The sequence below is a fragment of the Balaenoptera ricei genome, chromosome 9 (genome assembly GCF_028023285.1).
Source record: "Balaenoptera ricei isolate mBalRic1 chromosome 9, mBalRic1.hap2, whole genome shotgun sequence".
Lineage (NCBI taxonomy): Eukaryota > Metazoa > Chordata > Mammalia > Artiodactyla > Balaenopteridae > Balaenoptera > Balaenoptera ricei.
In genome coordinates this window covers 101,685,183-101,707,564 of record NC_082647.1, presented here as the reverse complement: position 1 = coordinate 101,707,564, position 22,382 = coordinate 101,685,183, and the positions used below count along the sequence as shown (strand labels likewise).

The 22,382-nt window shown below is 37.6% G+C and overlaps 1 protein-coding gene across 1 annotated transcript in view; it reads right to left on the bottom strand.

Moving 5' to 3' along the window:
* Window positions 1-22,382, bottom strand: part of SUGCT (succinyl-CoA:glutarate-CoA transferase) — a 790,246-nt gene that overhangs the window by 625,452 nt on the left and 142,412 nt on the right.

Sequence of the window (22,382 nt, the reverse complement as noted above, 5' to 3'; positions counted from 1 at the left end):
TGAATGGAATAAATTATGTATTTAACAAAGTGCCTGTCCCCAAAAGTCTTAGCTATTTATTAATATTTATCCAGCCTGCTTCTGGATAAACCTCCTGCTTCTACTCTCCTTTCCCATTGCTGCCTCCTGTGCTCCTTGTCACTCCCCAGAGTTGCCAATCATCTTTTACATTTCTGTGCGTCAGTACATAATGTTCCTTCTCCCTGAAATTACCATTTCTCCCTTATCTCCTGGTTACTTTACTTTACCCTTCAACCTTCATCCTTTCTCAGCCTGCTGTGCCCTGCTCGGTGCTCTGGACACTGACCCAATGGGCTGCAGTCCCATTGCCGGCTGACTTTTCATTAGGTTTAGCCAATGGGAGGCACCAATGGGAAGAGAAAGAGTTCACGGAATTTCTTTGCAGCTCCCTCATAGCTTAGGCACTGTGCCTCTGGAAGTAGCCAGGTGTCTCCACAACTACAGTGTCAACCAGGCAGTGCCTCTTCTGCAGTTTCAGCTCTCACTGGGCTCCAAAAACTCTACTTCCTTCTTGTTCCTTTGGCCCTATGGAGAGATAATAGTCTCCCACTTTTCCTACCTCTTTATCTATTCTTTGCCCTCTGCCTACACTGTTGTATGTAGTATCTCCATTTGAGCTATCATGGCTGAATTTGTTTTCTGCTGACACTCTGATTGATAAATCTGCCTAGAGCATTCTTATTCAGCCTTCTGCATTCAGTTTGAATAGATGCACCTCTATGTAACCCTATTTGACAACACTTTCCCCAGGATGAGCTGGGTACTCCCTTGTTGGTTTTCTTCTCACACTTCCTTCATCACATTGTGATTGATTTTACATATCCCCAATAGACAGTCAGCTCCTTAAGAAACAGAATCATATCTTGTTTACGGATAAATCTCTGGCACCTTACATGTAGTATGGAGAAAGGGAGAGAGGAAAAAACTGTAAATATCCTTATTTATTCTTTGACAGGGATCAAGGCAGTAGAGAGTTGGAAAATATCCTAAAATAAGAAATATATCTATCAATAGGGCTACCCAGCCTGGTCTTATTTATTTTCCTCAATGTAGCTCTTTTTCTTTCTTTTTTTCTTTTTTCTTTTTTGAAGATCTAATCGGCTCTATTAAGCAATTCATGAACTGGGCAGCATCTTATTTAGCAACTAGAAGCGTGCTCCCAGTGGTTGTACAAAGTGGAAGGTTTTTTTTTTTTTAATTGAGGTATAGCTGATTTACAATAAGTTTCAGGTGTGCAACACGGTGATTCACAATTTTTAAAGATTATACTCTATTTATAGTTATTATAAAATATTGGCTATATTCCCTGTGCTGTACAATATATCCTTGTAGCTTATTCATTTTATACATAGTACTTTGTACCTTAATTCCCTACCCCTATGCTCCCCTTCCCCCTTTCCTCTCCCCACTGGTAACCACTACTTTGTTTTATATATCTGTGAGTCGGTTTATTTTATGTTATATTCACTAGTTTATTTCATTTATTAGATTCCACATATAAGTGATAACATATGGTATTTTTCTTTCTCTGCCTGACTTATTTCACCAAGCATAATGCCCTCCAAGTCCATCCATGTTGTTGCAAATGGTAAAATTTCACTCTTTTTTATGGCTGAGTAGTATTCCATTGTGTATATACACCACATCTTCTTTATCCATTCATCTACTGATGGATACTTACGTTGCTTCCATATCTTAGCAATTGTAAATACTGCTGCTCTGAACACTGGGATGTTCATGTTAGCGCTTTTGTTTTCTTCAGATATATACCCAGGAGTGGAATTGCTGGATCATACAGTAGTTCTATTTTTAGTTTTTTGAGGACCCTCCATACTGTTTTCCACAGTGGCTGCACCAATTTATCTTCCTACCAACAGTGTACAAGGGTTCCTTTTCCTCCACATTCTTGCCAACATTTGCTATTTGTGGTCTTTTTGGTGTCTGTCATTCTGCCAGGTGTGAGGTGGTATCTCCTGGTGGTTTTGATTTGTATTTCTCTGATTATTAGTGATGTTGAGCATCTTTTCATGTGCCTGTTGGCCATCTGTATGTTTTCTTTGAGAAAATGTCTATTCAGGTCTTCTGCCCATTTTTTAATTGGGCTGTTCATTTTTTGGATATTGAGTTGTATGAGCTGTTTATATATTTTGGAGATTGATCCCTTGTCAGTTGCTTCATTTGCAAATCTTTTCTCCCATTCAGCAGGCCATCTTTTTGTTTTGCCAAAGGTTTCCTTTGCTGTGCAAAAACTTTTAAGTTTAATTAGGTCTTATTTGCTTATTTTTGCTTTTCTTTCCTTTGCCTTAGGAAACAGATCCAAAAAAATATTGGTACAATTTACCTCAGAGTATTCTGCCTATGTTTTCTTCTAGAAGTTTTACAGCTTCCAGTCTTACATTTAGGTCTTTAATCTATTTTATTTTTGTATATGCTGTAAGAAAAGGTCCTAATTTCATTCCTCCATGTGTAGCTTCCAGTTTTTCCAGCATGACTTATTGAAGAGACTGTCTTTTCTCCATTGTATACTCTGGCTTCCTTTGTTTGATTAATTGACCATAACTGTGTGGGTTTATTTCTGGGCTCTCTATTCTGTTCCATTGATATATGTGTTTGGTTTTGTGCCAGTATCATACTGTTTTGGTTACTGTAGCTTTGTAATATAATCTGAAGTCAGGAAGAATGATATCTCCAGCTCTGTTTTCTTTCTCAAGATTATTTTGACTATTTGGGGTCTTTTTTGTTTCCATACAAATTTTTAAATTATTTGTTCTAGTTCTTTGAAAAATGCTATTGATATTTTGATAGGGATTTCACTGAATCTGTAGATTGCCTTGGGTAGTATTGTTATTTTCACAATTATAATTCTTCCAATCCATGAATATGGTATATCTTTCCATCTGTGTGGCACTTTTTTCTAAAAATTCTTTCTCAGGATCTCAAAACAAATATAAAAATGAAAGCAGAAAATAGTTATAGACACCAAAAGAGCTTCAACAGGAGCCTGAGACAAACCTAGTATCTCCAATTTTGTCAGAAGTTAGTGACTGAAGTGGAGAAAAAGAAAGAGACGGGGAAAAAAGGATTCAGATACATTCATGTTTGATATTGATGAAGCTGATGATAGTTGTCATATTTCCTGTACTTAAGATGTTGTAATATTAAGATGAATTAATAGAAAATCTCAAATTTTATATCATATGTGATAAAAACAAAAAATCCAAGTCTATCAAAAAAAAAAAAAAAAAAACTAACAAAATGTATCTTGAAATGACTAAGATATAAAAGCAGAAAAACTGATACCAGTTTTGCTTAAAAACTGAGTTTATCTTTACTACAAGAGAAATTATCTTTACTATAAGAGTTAATTACTACAAGAATAAATATCTGAACCCAATTTCCAAAAACTGATTTGGGTTTTTTGTTGTTGTTGTTTGAATTTGTGTTTGTTTTGTTTTGTTTTGTTTTTACCCATTCATTAGGTATCCTTCAAGCTCAGTGTGTACACAAATTACCTAAGGATCTTATTACAATGAAGACTGATTCATTAAGTGTGAGATGGGATCTGAGATCCTGCACTTCCATCAAGCTCCCAGGTGAGACCTATGTTGCCGGTCTATTAGCACACTTAGAGTATTCAGACGAATCCTTATGAAAAAACGATCTGTTCCTGCTCTTATGGTTTCATTTTAGAAATGTTTCCCAAGGCTTGGCTGCATCAGAATCACCTGGCGGCTTGGGAAACCACAGATTCTTGTATCTTGACTGTGGTGGTAGCACACATGTGGTAACATTGCGTAGAACTAAAGACATACACATAAGTGCATGTAAAAATAGTGAAATTGGATCTCTGCATTATTTCTTCCAAATGCACGTGAATCTACAATTATCTCATAACAACAACAACAAAAAACCAGTAAATCCCCAACAAAACACAGATTGCTAGGCTCTATCCCCAGAGTTTCTGATTCAATAGATCTGGGATGGTGCCTGATAATTCACATTTCTAACAAGTTGCCAGGTGATGCAGCAAGTCTAGAGACCACACTTTGAAAACCACTGATGTCAAATAATGGTTTTCTTCTCTGGCTGCACATTAGAATCACCTGGGGAACTTTTTGAAACCTCTCAATGCCCAGTCCCATCATAGAACAAGGAAATAATAATTTCTGGGCATGAAACTTGAGTATTAACATGTTTTAAAAGGCTTCTTGGATGATTTCAATGTGAAGCTAAGATTGAGAACCACTAATATAAAAATTTAAATCTCCATTTCCTCAATCATAATCCCTGTCATTTCTGAAAGAGGTGCAAGTGTAGCAAATTTTCCATAGGTTTAAAAAATAAAGACAGAAAATAAAAGATGAGTTGACAAAGCTGCCATTAAATAGAACTATGTTTTTATCCCAAACTCTAAATGTGATGTCAGCTAGTCATTAAAGACTGCTTACAAATGTTTTGTTAACAAAATTAAGAGATTTTCTAAAAACAGCATGTGGAACTCTGATCACAGTTATTACCTAACTCAAAAGGGTGCTATGTGAATTAACAAGATAATGCTTATAAAAGCTTGGAGAATCTCGGAAGGATAGTGAAAAAAATACAATCACACTATTATTAGTACATTAGGCTGAATCCCAAAATAAATCTAATAATCCATTCAAGGAAACAGTAACACAATTTGTTTACTTTTTAAAAGGGGGTAAAGAAACATATATATTTTCATGTGGAATCATAAAAATTTGACCAAAAGATATAAATTATTGTCATATTTCAGGATGGAAAATACTTTTTAAGCATAAAAACAATAAAAGAGGTCAAAAAAGAAAAATTATCAAATTTAATATCTATACATAACATTTTGTACATTACAAACCTAAATAAAATTTTAAAACAGACTGGGAAAGAGTAGTTACAACAACTGTGAGATGGACATGATATTGTCAACCTGCAAAAAGCTCATAAGAAGACTCACACCACAACAAAGAACACAGGTAATTCATTACTTATTTAATAAATGAGAAAAACATTCATAATCACTAATAATGTAACAAATGAAAATAAAACAATAATGAGTATGATTCACCTACCAGATAGGCAAAGATTTTTTTAAACGTTGTGTAACTTATAAGTAAGAAGTTGACATGAAAAGTATTATCTGTTACTCTTCCTAGATCCCCATTTAAATGTATTTATTTATTTATTTAGTCATTAATTTTTATATATTAGAAATTATTTTAAAAAGAAGAATAAGGACAGTTCTGGAATAAAGGACACTGGAAGAGAAATGTTAAGGATTTTCTGCCAAGTATATTCTAAATGAACCAAAGTAAATGAAATCACTGGAGATCACTGAAAACTCACAACTTGAAAACAACATTGATAAAAATATAAGAAGATCTTGTTAAGGAATGAGATGATGATACAACAGGTGGGGAGCAAGGGGCACAGCCTTCATTTGCAACTAAGAATAAGCAGTATTTGAAAGCAGGGCTTGGGGAGGAAGCCCCAGAATTTGTGCACTGACACCATCAAACAAAAAGAAGAAAAGGAAAAAGAATGAAATTGAAGAGACATAATAAATAAGGAGGACAGATAGAGACCCAAAATAAAGATAGTTTGGTATTTCTAAAAATAGATAAAAAGATAATGGAAGTTCACCTTCCTAATTAAAAATATTTGTAAATTTAAAAGACTCAAAACATTGATAAATGAAGACCAGCCTAAAAATATTCTGCTACAAATTTTAAGAAAAAGAAATCGCCATTTTGATAAAGATGAGATTCTTTAAAAAAAAAGAACCTGAGTTAAATTGAAGTAAGAAAAAGAGGATCAATCATCAAACACACAAAATTAGAGAGACCTGGTGACAAATAGAGGTGATTCATAAAACAAGAGAAAACATATTTAGAGCAATGATCATTGATTAAGCCAAATACCTGAATAGACAACTATTAGAAACTAAAACTTACCCCCAAGAAAAGGCACTGCAACCAGATAGTTTTTTGAAAAGATTTCTTTTATCAACATTCAAAGAAAATATACTTCTTCTGTTACATAAAGAAGTACAACGTCAACACTTCTAAGAGACTAGCTCTTAATGTACTCACTACAAAAAAAGAATGATAATTATGTGACATCATAGAGGTGTTAGCTAACACTAACTATGGTGGTGATCTCATTGCAATATGTAATTTTACCTATTTTGAAAGAAGTCACCAACAAAAATATCTAAGTAAAAGATAAAAAGGAAAAACAAGGGGTAGATGTTGGCCACAGAATGTTAGAATGATCTAGCAGATTGTTTCCACCAAACTTTTAATACGCAGATAATTCTAATCTTCTAGAGAACAGAAAAGTAATGGATAGTCCCTATCTCATTTTATGAGACTTACATAGTAACATAAAAACCAAAACCAAACAAGAACAATATAAGAGAAGAAAATTCTGAGCCAGCTTACTTATGAAAATTGATGTAAAAATCCTATATGAAACTCTAGAAAAATAAATTGATAAGTGTAGAAAAACAATACGTTATTACCGATGGGTTCTCCTGGGAATGCAGAGATGATGTGATATTAGAAAATCTATTTATATAATTCAGTTTCCAGCAATATCAGGCAAAGTTGAAGATACACACACCTATGACCCAGAAATTCTACTCTCAGTTATAGATTCCAGAGAATTTCAGACATATGAACAACAACAAAAATGTACAGGAATGCTCATAGCAATGTTATAAAAGTAAAAAAGTGGGAAACAATACATGCATCTTTCAACAGGTGAATGGTTAACAAATCATGTCATACTGAAGGAATGGAATAATGCAAGGCATGAAAAATGCATGTATTAGAACTACATGTATTAATACAGATAAAACTCTTAAAAATTAGGTTGAAAGAAAAGAAGGCAATTTTCAGAATGCTGTGTCAGTACCTTATTTATGTAAGTTTTAAAAATATGTGAAACAGTACTAGGTAGTCTATAAAGATGTATACCTATGTAATACAAGGATAAAAGTATTCATGATATTGATAACACCAGATTTAGGATGGTGTTCATCCCTCTATGGCAGAGGAAAGGGAATGAGAGGTCACCTGGATGCATTCTTCCATCCATGCTTTGTACACACCCAGTCGTGGAATGCTCAAGCCCTCTCCTCCCCATTCTCCCTTCTTCACCTAGCAAACTCTACTCAGTCTTCAAGATTAAGATCAAATTTTATTTCCTATTGGAAGCCTTTTCTGACTCCCTGGGTTACTTGCTCTTCTGGGCTCCCACAGTTCTCTGTACAAGTCACAATTAAAGCAGTAATCACATAAATTATTTGTATAGCAAAATCCTGTCTTCCCTGCTATGGCTCCTTAAATGAATTCTGGAGGATACCACTAAAAGAAATTCAATTAAATTCAGCGAATACCTTGTTAGAGCCAAGTACTATGAGCCTAATCCTTGGCTGAGTGCTATGTTGCTAAACACATTATATGGTTCCTGCCTTCAAAAAGATTACATTTACAAAAGAGGGGGGGGAAAGGACAAAACAATATATGTAAAACTCTTAGAAAACTACGCAATCAATCAAACACTAGTGTGTATTAGGTAAAGAGGAAAGAGAAATTTTTGAGGGTCATGAAGGAAGTGGAATTCAAGCTGGAACTCTGAGAAAGGAAAAGGCACATGGAGAAATATAGAGTGATGCTGATTGGGTCTTTGGAGACACTTTACAACCAGGGTCAGCTAACGTTTTTGGTAAAGGGCTCATTGTAAGTATTTTCAGCTTTGCAGGGCATACAGTCTCTGCCAAGACTCTTCTGTTATAGCACAATAGCAGACGTAGATAATACATAATCAAAGGAGTGTGACTACGATTTCATAAAACTTTATGAACACTAAAATTTAAGCTTCACATAATTTTCATGAGTTACAAAATTTTTTTCTTCATTTGATTTTTCTTAACTATTTCAAAATGTAAAAACTATTCTTGGGTTTCCCTGGTGGCCCAGTGGTTAAGAATCTGCCTGCCAATGCAGGGGACACGGGTTCGAGCCCTGGTCCAGGAAGATCCCACATGCCGTGGAGCAACTAAGCCCTGCGCCACAACTACTGAGCCTGCGCTCTAGAGCCCGCGAGCCACAACTACTGAAGCCCGTGCGCCTAGAGCCCGTGCTCCGCAACAAGAAAAGCCACCGCAGTGAGAAGCCCGCACACCACAACGAAGAGTAGCCCCTGCTTGCCACAACTAGAGAAAGCCCGCGTGCAGCAATGAAGACCCAATGCAGCCAAAAATAAATGAATAAAATCAATAAATTAATTTTTTTTAAAAAACTATTCTTAGCTCACGTGCCACATAAAATCAGGCACAGGATGGATTTGGCCCACGGGCCATGGTTTGCCAACCCCTGCTCTAAAGGAGTAGCAGCTGCAATACAGAAAATAAAATAAATCAGCCTGAGGGTGGGATCAGTATTAACAGCTAACTGGTAATGGATGCTAAACAAGGGAAGGTGAAGATGGGCCTGCACAGTAAGGGCCTCACAAATATCAAGGTAAAACAAACACACTAATAAATAATGCAAACAGAAATATCGATGAGGCAAAGTTCTATGAAGTCATGTGGGCAGAAATACATCCCACCTTATATTCCTCATCCGCATCCATAAAATAAGAGGTTTTGAATGAGTGATCTCTCAAGTCCCCTTTCTTCTCTGTTACTTTGTTGCCTATAAATCACAAGAAAGGTAGCTTTCAACTAAGTATAAAGCCCTGAGTGACAATCAGAGCTGTTCAAAAATTACATTGTCTCCCCTGTAAGAAGCAAGTTCCTTGTAGGTGAGTTGGAGAGAAGATAGATCAGCACCTTCCTATACCAAGTTAGAGCCTGAATGATTTGGTCCAACCAGGAGAGTCTACTTCCATCATGTCCCCCCTGATACTACATTCAGGGCTTGCCACGGACCACCGTACTAGGCAATTTCACATATGTTCAATTGGGTCCTCATAAAAATCCTGTAAAGATTGAGTCAGGATTTGAAACTAGGTCTTTCTCATACCCCTTTGTGAGATAGGACAATCAAAACCAAAAGAATGCAGAGGCACAACGGTTCTGCTTCAAGTGCACCTTTGGTTTCACAACCTTCCAACATTCACTGGCCTATTCAGAAGGATGCAATTACTGATACAAGGACTCCAAATTCCTTTCCTGGTCCCTAAAGGAAAGCAGGTTTCTAAATAATTCAGAGCCCACAGTTTTACAAGTTTAGTTTGGTTTCTTTTTCCCTAAATTGGTAGCACTTCTTACGTTACTGAGCCTCCCTGCCACTTTCTCGTCCACTTACATGATCTTTCAAAAGCTTATTCCTGTTGAGTTATAATTTCACTAGCCAAAGGAGCTTAGTCCTGCACCCTCAGGTATTTCATTGTGTACATACTCTTCCAGATGATCTATAAATATGTATAATAACGAAGTCCAGCCGAAATCCCTGGAGGCGCCTCACTGTTTACATGTCTCCATCAACAGCAGGCTCATACACCCTACTTTTTGTTATCCTCTGTTGATACCCATGTGTGACAAAATCTTCCTCCTAATACCATGGTAACACAATTTGGAATAGCTTTGTTGTGAAACTTTGTAACTGACTCCTTGAAAGTCTAAACAAATTACATTTGTTGTTTTTTTCCTGGTGCTTATTTACCTCTTCAAACAACCCAGCATGTCATAGAAAACAGACTACTTTCCTCCATTCATTATACCAAGTAGTCAATGATCCTACCACTTTTGAAGTCCACCAGTATGAATGAGATTCACCGATAGATTGTAGGGTGTCCTCATTAGAAAGGAAGCAAGAGTGGAATTCACTCATACTGAAGAGTGAGTACAAGACTTATTTTGCATTTTGGTCAATTTATTCCCTTGAGTTTCTTTAGCCCTTTATAATGGATGCCATAAAGTTTCAGCAATTTACTTATATCCAGCATGTCGATCAGGTAGAACATCCTGTTCCCTGACCACTATTTGATCTAATACTATATCTCTCACCTCTTTGCTTCAAAAGACACGATGACAGAGGAAATTTTTATGTTTCAACAAAGACCAAAGCAAAGAGTTCATTGAGCCCCTAGATCTCCTTTCTTCCCCATGAGCACATCTTTTGCACCCTGATCATCAAGCAGTCCCATGGAGTTTCCAAGTGACCTTCTGCCTTTCATGTATAAAAAAGCTTTTATTTCTGGATTGCAGTCTTTTTTGTGCTGTTTCTTGAATTCCTTTACAGTCTGACTGGCTTCTTATTTACACCTGACCTGTCACACTTTGAGGCATTCCCTGTTCTCACTTGAATAATCTTTTGCCTACTTTTTCCCCTTATATTTGCTTCTTTTACTTTATGAGATGGATGCAAAAGTTTTTATAGGAGCTCCTAATCTTCGGTATGTGACATACTTTCCTGTCCTACCACTAATGTGTTTAAAGCATTTCCAGGTTTCCTACAAGTTACAGACTTCTGAAAATATTACTTTCAATTTTAACTTAAAGCACACATTGATTTGATCATAGTTCCATTTTCTAAAACCGAGTAATAATGTAATGGAATTTTTTTTTCTTTCACTCCCCTTCAGAAGGTTGAATGTAATTGAGTTGTGAGCATTATTACAATAGTCACAGATAATTTCTTACACCAATCCCTGTCTAATCTTAGGCCCAAGTCCATTATAATTCCTTTCCCTCCTTAATTCTAAAACTTCTTCCCCTATGAAGCAGACATTTGTGTGAGATCTTTCAGTCTCAGGGTATGATTTCCCTCGTAACTACTATTTGGTCTAATTTTCTGGTGTTATCAATAGAATTTCAATATCCTGACCCTAATTCAGTTGGTCTTTGGCAGGAATCCAGGGATGGGTCCCAAGAGGTCTGAGAAGCTCCTGAAATCATGTGCAAAATCATGCATGTATATGGGTATGTGTACTTTTCTGAGCAAGGATTCCATATTTCTCATCAGCTTCTCAAAGTAACTCTGAGCAAAAAGAAAGAAAGAAAAAATGTTTAAAAGCCATTGGTCCTTAATATCTCTAAATATATTCTTATTACTGAGCATGAATTTCTCATTCTCAGTGAATTTCTTTGTCCAGCATTATTTTGTACATTTTCATTTACTGTTTTTATTATACTTATTCTGTTTTCATCATTTCTATATATAAAATGTCATAATCCCATCAGCTCATCCATCCCGAAGATTCCTATAGATTTCCTAACTCTGCAGTACCAGTTTTCACTAGTTTCTACATTTTCTCCTTCTACCAAGCCTGTGAAAACCAAATGGAATTGTGATCCTTACCTGCCACCAATCATTCTATCCACTCTGCTTTATACTAGAGTTTACATGCCTTTAAACACTTGGGGCTTTGCTTTTCTACAAAACTGTCAATTTCCTGTTTACATGGATGGAGAGTTTTGCCATCCCCACCTTCACCCAGTACACCACAGAATCCCCTTCTCCTCTCCCTCCTCCTTCCACCCACCACCATCACCCTAGCGAGTCTCTGTCAGATTGGGTCTCATGCTTCCTCTGCACTTATCAACTTTTCTCCCAATTTTTAGGTTAAACTGTAAACTGCCACTTAACAGATTCACTATACACAGAGCTCATTTTCTGGCCCCCCATATTAACACAACACCTCAATGCACCATTATATGTGCTGAACAAACCTCAGATTCTTTTGCAATCTACACAGTAACACCATTATAAGTTTTGTTCCCTACCCCCCAGCTTCTTCGAACTGGGACTGACCTTACTGATTTGACTCCTTGCAATGGAAACAAGAATGATATGGTAGGAAGAAAGAATAATCCATACCCCTTTTAAGGTTTTTTTTGAGAAAGCATTTTAAACAATTATCAAAAATATATATTAAAGTTAACTTTGTTGAAACAAACAAAAAAAAACCTAATGCAGACTCCAAAAGTCTAGCAGGAAAAATAAGAGTATATTTTTAAGATACAGAGTGCTCCTAATTCTTTAATATTTTATATCCTCTTCTGTTTGAGGCAGCACACTAATACTATTGCGGTTACATTGAAATCTTCATTGTTTTTCATCAACAGGATATTATCAAATCAAACCATAGGGCAGCTTATGTTGGAACTGCAAAAACTCCTACAAGGGTGTTTTCAGGATGAAAGATCTCTTCGGACTGCCTCACAGTAGCTTTCTGACGCTGTTGCTGAACCAGGTAATGTTCCAGTGACCCCCAACATATGAGTTACAACTATTTGAAGTCCAGAGGTCCTCTCTGAACCAAAAAGGTCATTCCAAAGCAGTAAAGGTAATAACGAGCAGGCAATCCGGAATCTGCACTGCAAAAGTCCAATTGAGATTTCACAGTTTGCACCTTCGAGTTTGTTCCTCTTGAGAAATAATGTTTAAATTGGTGAATGGGACCATGGTTCAGCCTGTGATATGGCTGTACAGACAACACTAACAGGGCTCACTATTCTCAGTTCTGCTGAACTCGACCACCGTTTTAGGACACTGAGGGGAACTTTCATTGAGGATTCCAGGGTGGGTTGTAAGGAGAACTTCCCTCCTTGTTGCAGTGCGGGGGTCAACGTCCTCCCTACCACTCTGCATGGTACTCATCTGCTCCCCATCCACTCGTCTCACACACACACACACACACACACACACACACACACACACAAATATTTGCCAGGCAGAGGGAAAGGACAGCTCCTTGACTTGGATCTGTCCTCTGGTGGAGAAAAAGTGTAGGAACAAGGGTTCCTGCCACAGGTGGTGAACTGGGTTTCAACAACCGAGAGACGGGCACCAACACTATAGGACTGGGGTCTGTGGGATGGGTACAATACGGGGATAACAGCTACCATCTGCTGAGCATACACCACGTGCCTGACTCTAGGCCACGTACTTTACATGCACTGTCTCACTAAATCATCACCACTGCCCAGGAGGCAGGTAGGATTGTCCCTATTTTACAGATGAAGACACTGAGGCTCGGTGAAATGAAGCAATTTGCCCAAGGTCTGTCTGACTCCAAAGCCCATGCTTTTAAACAATACAGCTAAAGTACGCTGCTAGATCTGGTAGCATCTGCAGTCTTAGCAGCAACAGTTAAAAAGGAAATCCAACAGTGATGGGGATGGTGGTGTAAAATCCTATCAACTTGCAGAAGTAGATATTTAGACCGTGGCTAGGAATGGGAAATGAGCATTTCAGGCTTGTTTTCCATAATTTAGATACTACTTTAAAAAATGAAATTGATTCTCCATAAAATGCTTGAAAATTAATTCTGCTCCTGGTCATTAGAAATCACCTCATAATAAATGATGTTGCAAAAAGGACTCTAAAGAGTCAAAGTAAATACTATGGCCACCTTAATTATTTGGAACAAAGGAAAGTTATATTTAAGATAAAACCGTATTGTTTTCACATCAGTAAGAATATTTACTAGACTGAAATCAAATTAAGCATGTTTTACTCATTTAGTGATATTATAAATGCCCCTGCCACTCACCAAGAAGAGGAAATACACACAAAAAACAGTCACAAAACACACCCAAGTGCACATACACACACACACACACACACACACACACACACACACCTGCTACTTTACTACTTGTTTGCTACCCTTGTTAACTGAAACAGATGAAAAACCACATCAGACTCAGAGGGAGGAGAATTTTGCAAGAGACTGATTTATTTCAAGAACTAACTTTTCTCAAGCTGGGCATCCAGCAAAAAATTGGATAGTCTAAAGCATAGTCCTTAACCTTTTCACCTCTCATTCCTAATATTCAGACCTAACCAGTTGTTAACAGGACTTGTCCTAGGGGCCTCATATATCTCTGAAAGTACATCATCTCCCTCTGGACCTTACTTTATCTGTAAATGTCCCTTATATCCATCTTCATGGCTGAAACTAACGCCCTTCAAGATTACACTTGGGACATTTCTTTCTAAGCAGAAGTGGCCTTTTCTGTAAAACCACCCCTGAGACACCCCAAGAATTCAGAAAGGGCTGCCCTTCCTCCAACAATCACACAGAGGTTGATGCTAATTTCAGGATACAGCCTTGCTTCCTTTCTGCTCTCAGTCATTTCTACAGAGATCAAACCTGTACGTTTATTCTGCGTCACTGTGCTGAGCAGGCCAGGATGCTGTTCTCTCGGTGAGTCAGTCAGTCAGAGCGACTGCAGCATAGTCTGTGCTAAGGTTATATAATGACAGAACTAACCCAAGCAACAGGAGGCTTGAAGGACAGAAAAATGGAAGGTACGAGCGCTAACTCCACAAAATGAAAATCATTCCCAGGCGTCTCTCTCCAGGACTGTGAACCAGAAAGAAGGGTAGTTTCACCTTAAATAATCAACGTGTATATCAGTAGCTCTAAGCATGGGGAGGAAATCACCTAATAACGTGTTCATATTCACGGATTCTTCCAAGTCCTCACTGAAAAAAAAAAAAAGCCTTTCCATTACCAGGTTACAAGAGTGACATCTAGTGGACCCATAATGCAATGACCAAAGGGATTTCACACACATACTTGAGAGCAGGGCTTCTCAAAATCTAACGTGAAAACACATCACTTGGGGATCTTGTTAAAATGCAGATTCTGGTTCAGTAGAATAAACGAGACTCTCATTCCCAGCAAGCTTCCAGGTAATGCCGATGCCACTGCTCCATGGCGCGGCAAAGCCCTAGAGCATTTCACACCAACTTTTACCCTCAGGAAAGAAGAGAGGAAAGGGACACTTGAGAATCATTTCCAGGTTAAAATTAGGTCAAATGAATTATTAACATGATTTTTCAAAAAAAACACCACATTCCTATTTCACTAGCCCCACTCAGTATACACACTTAGCATCTCCTGTCTCAGCAGAGTCCTTGCACCAGTACCCCTTTCCCTAAATGCCAGAAACAAAACTAGGATGCAAAAGAGCATACTTCACAGCCATATTTATATATGTGGACATGATGTGCTCAAGTCTCCAACATAGGTTCACTTCAGAACTTAACATCGTATAGTTTTTCTTCCACTGTATGATTTTATCTGCCCAATATTGAATTATATTATTACAGTAATTTGTACCATATCAGAACTCAGTTCTTTTCCCCCCAGGTAGCCTGCACCTGAACAGGGAGCCATCAGGGTATTGTATCAGTGCTAAGCACACCTACTCAGAATTTCAACAACACTTGCCCTGGACACCCCTAAGAACGGAACAGGATGTGTAACTACATCCAAGTCCAACTGTTTCCAGAATCCAGTCCCACGTGATTTACCTGAGCCAAAGAGCCTTGACCTCCACGCAGAGTCACCAGGCCAGACTCTCAGCTGGGAGGTGACGTGTGTGCTCCTCCACAGAGGAGCTCTGCCAGGCATCACACAAACCCCTGGCAAGGCCTCCAGCTCAGCTGGATTAGACCCTTTAATAAAGGTTCTAGGTCACAGCTCTAGGAACCACCAACATCAAGGAAAACGAGTCTCTCTTTTCCCAAACTCACCGCAAACATGTACAAAACCTACTGTCTAGTCGTGTAGAATCCTTCAGTACAAGTCGGTTGACCTAGGACAAATAATCATTTTTAACCAGTGGACTCTGTATTTCAAACAAACAAACACAAAGTGGAGCTGTTCTGGTTGAAATGGGGTTGGAACACGTGGAGATCTGCCTATTTGGCCTCTCCCGCCGCCCCATGCCCCTGAATGTCCACTTCTTCCCACCTCGACCTCCAAACTCACAGAGATACCATTTGAAAACCAGAAACTAGGAGTCTCACAATAGCTAAGACCATCCCAAGCTCCTAGACTGCTCAAAGACAGTATTGTTCGCATTCATTACATAGATGGAGCAAGAGATAGCTGTTTCACTATGACTTGACTTAATTATGATTCTAATACAATTTTAGCATAGGCAATCAAAGGATTTCTTCAGAAGATGTACAACCTGATTTCCTGAATGAAATTAGGTCCTAATTAAGGATCTCAGTAATGAGTAAACAACAGAATTGTTTATACCTCTTCAATTGCTCTTGGCAGTCCTAAAGGGGAAACTATGTAGAGGAAAATGTCACATAATTCTTCCTCAAAAGTGGGATGAAGATAGAAAACGAAACTAAACATGTCAGTTTAAGTAAGTAGCATCACATCATCTGCCTATATAGTATAGTTCCCCTGCCTGGGTTAGAATCCCAGCTACACACTTATATGCGACCTTGGGCAAGTTATTTAACCTCTCTGTGCCTCATCTGAAAGTGAGGATAATAGCTTTGCCTATTTCACAGGGTTGCTGTGAGGATGGAATTAATATATATAAAGTACTTAATAACTGACACATAGCAATCATTCAATAAATGTTATTGCTGATTATAATGGTTATTATTAATACAATATTATTAAGTCAATAATATTAATATTCTTACTTAGCTGAATATTCAAAATTCTTTGGGGTAATTTTAGCCAAATTTGATAGGTATAAACAACATACAATCCTATCAATTATCCATATATAACGAGAAGAATATCGAGAATCCCAGAGAAGCTGATAAGATCCTAAAGGAATTTCAGATTTATTCCTTGAGATACATTGTCTTTCCTTGTGCCTCTTTCTATTTTACCTCTTGGTGAAATGCATTAAAAAGACCATATTTGTCAACTGAAGGCAATACTGATTTTTTAAAAATCACAATGGTCTTTGCACAGTCATACATATGTTTATTCTTTGTGCAATATGCTCTCCTTAAACATCATGTTGCCTAATCTATTTTAAATTTAGGGATTTTACTTGAAATCAAAGAAAGCTGAAGCTTTTCTAGGGAGAAGCAGAGAGGGTGGCAGCTATCATGCCAGTAGCTAGCATGTCTGCTCTAATTTTATCCGCCTGTTGGACTGCCCCATTACCTATATTCTTAGGACTGAGACAAAATCCTAGCCAATTGGATTCAAAGTAACCAGGATCTTCAAGTAAATGATTTTGTTTTGTTTTAACAAGAATTCCAAATTCATAAGGATTAAGACAAATATAAGCTCTAAAGCAAATAATCAAAAGCTACCTGGACAAAACCTTTAGAACAAAAGGGGCGGGGGAAATTCAGACAATTCATGCCTTAAATTAAAAAAAAAAAACAAACAACCTTTGAATTTTCTAACTTGTCAGTGCTAAGTAATCCAAAAGTTTGCAGAAACCTCTGAGACAGAATCTAATGTATTTGCTGTCACCTGCACTTTTGTTCCCAATAAAAAATCTTCGGGTATTTTTTTTACTGGTTAGAGATTATCAACGTTCATTGCAATCTTAAGGTTATAAGAACAGATGTTCAGAATATTCTGTAGTTCTCTCACTTTTAAAAACTGAAAGAGAAATCTCTACAATTTTTGGCTCTCAAAAGGGTAGGTATGTATCTTTTATAGAAACAGGTTCCCATCTTGTGGACTCCTCAGAGAATACTTCTGAAAATCATTTTTACCATGTTTCATTTAGTTAAGTATGAATTTATGCTAAATCTCAATTTACCAAACACATCAGTAAACTAGAAGCCGTATTCCCTTTGACAATTGAGTGGTGGTGCTATATATGATTCTCCTCAAACTGTGTTTCTTTCAGTAACGCTACCTTTGAGCAATGGCTCAATACTACAATTTCTAAAAAATATCTGAGAACAGTTTTTTTTTTTAATAGAAAAGTAGCACAGTACATTGCCCTCCTTTTCGTTTTTTGTTTTTTGTTTTTAAAGAAAGAAATTAAAGTGGAAATTCCATTAAGAAAGAAAATCAGCCATGTCTCTTTATTTATTCTGCCCCTAAACTGCCATGGACAGTTTTCATAGGGACTATTTCATAGTTTCCTAGAAACTATTTCACAAAGTTATAATTACTACTTCAACTACAGAAATAATAACAGGAGCCACCTTCCACCACATGCTGACTAGAGTCAGCTACTACACAAAACACTTAGCACGCACTATCTCATTTAACTCCATCAATGAACATGGAAACAACTATCATCATCACCTTTTTGCATAGGAAGCAGCTAACGCTAGGGATATTAAAAGACTTGTCCAAGATTTCGCAGCCATGAAGTGGCAAAGCCAAGTTATGAGTCCAGGCCTGTCTGACGCCAAAGCTCAAACCCTCTCAGCTGTGCTTGCTATATCGCCTCTGAGTTCACTGAAATCAAGGGCCTAGTTTTTCCTCATTTGGAAGCCTTCCGGAACTAAAACAGTGCCAACTCCATAGGGGGCTCAAGAACTGTTGCTTATGTATCAGGAGTCATTTGAAAGCATGAATGAAAACACGGTAGAGGGAAACCTGCAGTTGCCGCATAGCTCAGAATTCAAGTATAGTTCCATAGCCAGGTCACTTATTAGGTTTGGGACCCTCTAAAATCATAATAAATAGGTCGTTTGTCAAAGAGATGATGGAAACAGATCAGAAGAATTCTATCTGCCAAAGAAACTAAAAGACAGGTAGCTACAATGTGTCAAGCATCAAAAGAACCACTAGTTCGGATATAGTAAGAAAGGAAACAAGTTTTGAAAACTTAAAACCATAGTTCCAATCCAGGCCCTTTGACTTTCTAGCTATAGCCATAGGAGAGTTGGTTCACCTCTCTAAATGTCCCTTTCATCCATATAGAATGAGAAAGAAAAATATACATATATGTAGATATATATCCCAGTTACATGATATGTGTTCAATGGAAGCCAGCATGTTTATTATTACTCTTATTATCAATGCATCAATTAAATAAGATATGCAATGTAATCATATGCTTCTTTAAACTGTACTTGCAAACTTCAGCAAATGAATGCTTTACTGCTCCTATGGTACAAAGAAAAAGTCACACAAGAAACAGATGTATATCATTCACATTTTGGCTTTTTAAAACATCCTTAACATGGGTTAAAAGAAAAAGATTCCCAAGGTTACCTAATCTGCTATGATTTAACAGCATTTTGATGTTTTTCTAAGGAATGATAGCAAAGTGCTATATCTCTTCAAACTTGGAATTTACTGCCTGTCTCAGTCTCTGCTTATGCCAAATTAAATATACAGTATAAGGTCCCTACCAGAAATAACATAGCACAGTTTCCTGCTCTATTCCTTGGTTGAATGAGCCCAAACTGAAGAAAGGGAGACATGGTTTTATTTAATCATCTGAATAATAGTTTTCTTCACTCTCTTGAATTGGAAGCTCTTGGTGGGGGAGGGGAAAGTTTGAAAGAAATCACCATGTGAATTATCAGGCCATTTAAAGGAACAATTCTCTTTGAAGGCCCTACATTTGAAAGGCTCAAGAAAAAGCGTAAGAAGAGTATTCTTATTAATGAACTGCCCAGAAAGTCAGCTTCCCCTGCTGGTCCACTGCACTCAAGCTCCTGAGGCTTCAGAGTGCTGTAAAGTCTCTTTACTTGTGAGGTACAGATGGCACTGCAGAATAGAGGTTGCAGTGTTTCCTTCCAGCAGACATCACCCAAAACTTTCGAAGAGTTTTGCCATATAAATAAGAGCACGAAGAAATGGGATGGTAAATGGAATAAGACATGCCCCAGAGTTGGGGGGTTAGGGTATGGGGGGGGCGATGTCCAAGGCTGGGTTTTTTTAAAGTGAAGGACGTGATCAGATAATACAGGTGATGGAAGAGATCAAGTGCAGGAGCAATGCCTTTAAATCGGCAAAATGTGGAAAGGGACAGTTCATTCACTGTAATGGGAGGAAATGAAGTTTGAGAGTTATGGCAGAAAAAAAAAATGCAGCAGTTCTCTTCTGGCTGCATCAATTTTTAATGTCATATGAGACAAAGTCTTTGCCTAAGGATGAGGAGAGAAGAGGAAGACTTGAAGAGAGAGAAGATGTGAAATAATCATATCAGAGAGAGAAGATAAATATGTAGATAAATGTGGCAAGATTGCTGAGTACGGCTGGGGGGAGACAGCCGTGAACATAACATGGTGGTTATGTTTTTCCCCAGCAATATTCACTGCTTCCGTCAGGCACGGAATAGATGGACTATTAAATCCAATCGGCACTGGGATTTGCCAGTGGAATATAAACGAGACGGTGCAGTCATCGATAATAAGAAAGTCTAGGTCTACAATTATCATTGCGATGGGCATCAACATAACCTGGAATCAGAATCGGCATCTTAATGGGGTTTCCAAATGATTCATGTGCACGTTTAAGAGAAATAAGTGTGGGGAAGCCAAGTGAAATAGGAGAAGGTCATTAAGAGCGATAGGAGGCTATGAGCAGCCGGGCTGTTGCTTTGGTCCTCGATGTGTATCATGCTAGTCATATATCTCAAGAGGGGTGGCCACACTGATAACTGCACATTTACATAATAAACAAAATGTATTCTTTTTGAAGACCAGCTGCTTTCTCTGCACTCTCCTCTCCTGTCCCTAAAACACTCCTGTCTTTACAAATATAATTGTTTGAAGGGTTGAGAAACACTGAACTAATACCAATGCATTAAAAATATTAACATGAGCATTATGTAATGATCAATCCCTTGGGCTAGGTACTTCTCAGGGGCAAAACCCACTGATAATGGGAACAAAAGGAGCACTGAAATCAAAAATTCCTTTTAAAAATCTGAATTCTCAGAAAAGCCTCCACCTAAGATGTTCAAGGAGCAAAATGCTTATATCAATTCTGTATACTTTGTTTAATTTATTCATTTTCAAAAAGGTGGCAGCCAAAGAGCAGGGAGGAGAGAGCGCAAGTGGATAATCAACCCGAGGAGTTAAGAACTGCTTGTATACAGGGACTTCCCCGGTGGTCCAGTGGTTAAGACTCCGTGCTTCCACTGCAGGGGGCACAGGTTCGATCCCCGATTGGGGAACTAAGATCCCACATGCTGCACAGAGCGGCCAAAAAAAAAACATTATTGCATGTATACAAAATAACACACAAATCAAGGAGCACTACTTTTCAAAAATTTTCATTTCATGCATTTGAGGTCCTTGATCCCCAGAATCCTTCAGAGTTCAATAAAACTGAGAAGGGAGCGGGATGGACTGGGAATTTGGCGTTGGTAGATGCAAACTGTTACATTTAGAATGGATAAACAATAAGGTCCTACTGTATAGCACAGGGAACTATATCCAACCTCCTGGGATAAACCATAATGGACAAGAATATGAAAAAGAATGTCTATATGTGTAAAACTGAGTCACTTTGCTGTACAGCAGAGACTGGCACAACATTGTAAATCAACTCTACTTCAATTAAAATATAAAAATAAAATAAAATTTTTAAAAATTGAAGAGAGTGAGGTGGCCACCTTAACTAATTCCTGAGACCATCAGAGTCTTCCATTATAGGCTTTCAGCCCAAAACTCAGACAACTCAAATGAGATGCAAAGCTTTAATTATTGTAGAAAACTGAATTATAATTGCCCTGTAATTCACCCATAAAAATATTTCCCAAATCTATTTTAAAAAATTGAAAACAGACCAGGGTCTACAAACATATCTAGGCTCCATCTTGGTATACTAGCTTCATTCAAGCTAAATTTGCATTTGTTCCTTAATCACAGTGCTGAACCCGTTCTCCATCAAGAGGAAACAAATTAATTCTGGGCTTTTGAGGAAAGACCCTAGTAGATGTTCTTTTATTTCTTACAGATTATAAAGCTGCAGTCAACTAGATCAAATAAGCACAGTGTCCATTTTATGTAACTGGGGCAATTCAAGAAGGAAAAGTACATTTCTGTCTTCAATGAAAAGAAACACACACATACACACACACACAGAGTCTCCCATATCTTTTACCTATAACAAAAATAGCCGATGATTCTAAATTTCTTTTCACCTCACAGTGAAATAATTGAGAGCACACCCAAGATGCCAGAGCTCTTGTTGTAAACACCCAGGAGGGATACTGAGGTCTACACAAAACATTTTTTAAAGACATTCTGTTTTTTAAAATAAGCAAAAAATAGACTATAAACGTTATACTTAAACATAGTGAATACCTCCCTATGTGACATGATTTGGAACTTTACTGTAAAGCCTTCTGACTCACAGATACTTTCTCCATACGCATCAAAAACTGAAGCCTGAACTTCCAACATTTGAGATGAATTCCCATGGTTTCCAACATTGTCCTCTGTTGAAAAGGTTGAAGAGGAGTTTTTGTTTTTATTTTTGAAAAGTCATAGTTTCTTCACATATTCATTCACACTAGCCAAAGTCAAGAATTTCTGAGGACAAGTTTAGACACTTAATAAAGAACAGCAGTTCCTGAACCATCTGCTTTGCTCAAGAACTGAAGATCTGTCACACGCAAATTTTCATTTTTCTCCAACCCTGTGAGAATATTATTGTCAGCTGGGGTAGGTAAC